This window comes from Galeopterus variegatus, unplaced genomic scaffold, assembly GCF_000696425.1.
Source record: "Galeopterus variegatus unplaced genomic scaffold, G_variegatus-3.0.2 Scaffold809, whole genome shotgun sequence".
NCBI lineage: Eukaryota > Metazoa > Chordata > Mammalia > Dermoptera > Cynocephalidae > Galeopterus > Galeopterus variegatus.
Window position 1 is genome coordinate 321,715 of NW_007726920.1, and position 3,997 is coordinate 325,711.

General features: G+C 36.0%; 1 protein-coding gene across 1 annotated transcript in view; it reads right to left on the minus strand.

Moving 5' to 3' along the window:
* The window catches only part of LOC103590378 (chromosome unknown open reading frame, human CXorf21), a 13,465-nt gene extending 10,267 nt beyond the window's left edge, over window positions 1-3,198 (minus strand). Inside the window, exon 1 of the mRNA XM_008572600.1 lies at window positions 3,117-3,198. The gene's annotated coding sequence lies outside the window, so the exon portion shown is untranslated. The remainder of the gene's footprint in view (window positions 1-3,116) is intronic.
* Between the last annotated feature and the right edge of the window lie 799 nt (window positions 3,199-3,997).

Genomic DNA, 3,997 nt, shown 5'->3' on the forward strand with positions numbered 1-3,997 from the left:
GGAATTTTTTTTTTTTTTGGGTTTTTTTTTTTTTGGGGGGGGGGGGGTTGGCAGCTGGCCAGTATGGGGAGGATTTCATGGAACTTTAGTAAAACCCAGCTACTACCTTAAATGGTAAAATAAATCATTGGAACAGTATTTGGAATGAAGAAGTAACTGGCAAGAGCAAAAAGAAAGCAAGAAAATTGGGGATTGGTGGGGCATGGGGAAATTGGAGGTGATAAGGCAGCAGAGAACAGATTCTGCCTCTTGAACAACATTTTGGGCATGTGCAAACTAAGACACCTGAAGAGGGTGGATTGAGGTGGGCACAAAGAAGACAGCGAATGCACATAATAAGGATGAAGTGGATAGAGGTGCCTCCTAGCAGCATCACAGGCTACAACCTCTTGGAATTAAAGCCAGGAAATTCTTATCTGCTGTTTCATAGAAAATCTTGGACCTAGCTAGCTGGGATGCAGTTGGGCTCCCACCAGCATGTCTGCTTATATAGATCTACCTTTTAAACAGTTATGACATCTTTATATATATACATACATATATATAAATATATATATACGTGTATATATATATTTATTATTATTATTATTAATTTTTTTTTTTGCAGCTAGCTGGCACAGGGATTCAAACCCTTGACCTTGGTGTTATCAACACTGCACTCTAACCAACTGAGCCAACTAGCCAGTCCTCAGTTATGACATCTATGGGCACATCTTATTTTAGTAAATCACTTGTTATAGTGGACATTGAGGTTTTTCTGGCTTTTTGACTATGTGCAATCTTTGCATATGCCTCCATAAATGTTTCCTTAGGCCAGATTTGGAGCAGCAGCATTACTAGATCACAGCTATTGCCAAATTGGCTTCAAGGTGCTTGGACCAATTTATTCTCTCACCAGCAATGTTTTCACTGACATTCTTCAACACACTATTATTTTTCAGTTTTCAAATCAGATGAGCAAATTTATATTTGCCTCAGATTTGATGGTGGTGAAACAAACTGTCTTGTTAAGATTGTGTGTATATATCAGAGATGTTATTTTTAATACCCCCAAACCTCGAAATCCTCTATTTTCTCTCTTCACCTCTTTAGTTCCCCTATAATATAAATTTTAAAGTCCATAATTCCAAAGTAAATGTTTTTTAAAACCTTATTTGGAGGACTTGCAGATAAATCACTGAAAAGTCATCATTGAAAAACTTGAATATTGTTTTGTTCAGGATCTAATTATAATAATGTAACCAAATCTGTATTACATGTTTTAATTTTTTTTTTCAATGAATAATATAAGAATTTTACCCGAAACAAAGAGTTTCTTTAGGAAGTATCTCCCTGCATTATCTGCAGTTTTCTTACACTTACCTTTAAAAATACCAGTTCTTCAGAGCTGGAAATAACCAATCAAGCACATTCCTTAGATTATATTCCTATTACTTTATCTCTTACTTCATTTATTGACAAACTCTCTAAGGTGTCACTCATCCATATTTCAATTCCTGTTACAAACATATAATGTGGGATTATCTATGCTTCTATCAAATACGAGATGATTCTTACTTAAATTAATTTCTGAAAGTCTAACTTGATGGCCAAGATAGTATAAGCATAAGTCGAAAGTCTCATGTTTTCCATATTAACATCACCAAGTAAATAAATAATTTTGTGTTTGGTTCTGCTTATATTTTTTTTATATAAGTGGAGTGTAACTTTGTTTTGGTTTTGGGGTGGTGGCTGGTCAGTATAGATATGGAACCCTCGACCTTCGGGTTATCAGCACCATGCTCTAACCAACTAAGTTATTTGGCCAGCCTGGTTCTGCTTAGATTCTTATGATGAAAGGTAACAGCTGCTTCCAAGGGCTTTATCTGAAGTATGAATTTCCTTGTTTCAGAAAACATAAAATTTGGTGCAGAAATGTTAGTATATTTTTATCATAGTTTAGATTTTTCTTTGTATTCTTTCTTGATATCTCACAAATTAAAAATTTAAACCTTATGATCACTTTTTAAAATTACTTTTAATGTACATTGACACAAAATGAGAGGACTAAAAAATAAAAAAATCGATAATAATAGTATTGTATTGATGTTAAATTTTCATATTGTTAATCACTATTAATTATCCCTATTACCATTAACATTTACTTAATTGTAGGCATGACAACCAATAAGATGCAAAATTCTTGATTGGATTCCGGATTTTAAAAATAGAAAGGCTGTAAACTGGCTGGTTCAGCTCAGTTGGTTGGAGCGAGGCCTTGTAACACTAAAGTGAAAGGTTCAGATCCCCTTACCAGCCAGCCACCAAAAAAAAAAAGAAAACTAGAAAAGCTCTAAGAGGACATGTAGATAAATGGGAAAATTTGAATGTGGGTCAAATATCAGATAGCAGTATTGTACTGATGTTAAATTTCCATGGTGATGGGCCGGCCCGTGGCTCACTCGGGAGAGTGCGGTGCTGATAACACCAAGGCCCCGGGTTCGGATCCCATATAGGGATGGCCGGTTTGCTCACTGGCTAAGCGTGGTGCCGACAACACCAAGTCAAGGGTTAAGATCCCCTTACCGGTCATCTTTTTAAAAAAAAAATCCACGGTGTTATATTTATGTTATAATTATGTAGAAGACTGCCCTTATTCTTAGGAGATACGTGCTCAAGAATTTAGGGGTCTTGGGAGAGTGTGACGCTACTAACACCAAGGCCAACGGTTCAGATCCCCTTACCAGTTAGCCACCCCCCCCAAAAAACTGTGTGTGTCTGTGTGTGTGTGTGTGTGTGTGTGTGTGTGTGTGTGTGTGTGTGTGTGGAGAGAAAGAGAAGCAGATACAGAGAGAAAGTAAACGTGGCAAAATGATACAATTGATTAATGTGCACGATGTTTATTGTAGTATTCTATTTTTACATAGGTTTGACACGTTTCAAAATAAAAATTGGGGGGAAAATAACTTATTTAGTTAGTGAAGGCACATTTACATTGCATGACATTTATTAAGACCCTAGAGGGACAGTATCTTATCTATCTAAAATAATCATTATGTATGTGATTGGAAATGTTTCAGTAACTTGATATAAGTATTTCAAACATCACTTTGCTCTGAGATAATAGAGTGCATTACCTTTGTATATCTCCAAAATTATCGTTATGATATGGACGTCTAACCCAGATTTCAAATACTCTTCACTCCTATGAGAAGCGTCTCAAGCTCAGAAACGATCTTGACCTATGCAAGAAATGTTATAAAAATACCAATATGAATATTCTGACCAAACCAGGTTTATGTTCAAACACAGATTCAGGCACAAGAGAAAGAATGTTTGAGCAGGTCTACAGATAACTCAAACAAAAGTCCACCCATGCATGGGCTGTCTTTAAAACTAAAAGGCAGACTTTCCACAAATAACCCAGATGACAATTTGAAAAGCATCATCACTATAGGTCACATTCACTTTGAATATGTCCTGTCACATATAAAAACACAATCACGAGCTCGCTGAACTGAATAATTGAGAATCAAATCCAATTGGAATGTACTGTGGTTGTGCTCATCTCTAAAACCACATCACTGCAACCCAATTCAAGAGCTGTGTTGTCCCTACAAAATGTGTCTTAGGTTTTTAGGCCTTCTTTTAAAAACTCAGAATCTAAACTGGTGTAGCAACTAGTAAAAGAGAACTGAATAAATTACACGATAAATATTTGACCAGATCAGCCAAAAATTTTAGGTAAAAACAGAATATTTTAGAAATGTCCAACATGTGGCCACGAGAAGTAAGAAAAGGAAGTATCTGGCTTAATTTCTCTTTATTGTCCAACTCCACTGAATGCTTGCTTAAAGTCCCACTCACTTCTAATTCGGTAAGCTAAAAAAGTGTTTTAGATGTCATAAGATTGGATCTGAGTTCTGGTGATAAAGAGCTAAGAAAGTATGAGACGAGAAACGACAAAGAATGAGAGCACAGCTCTCGTAGGACTCGTAGCCTCCTTTTTCTTACCTTC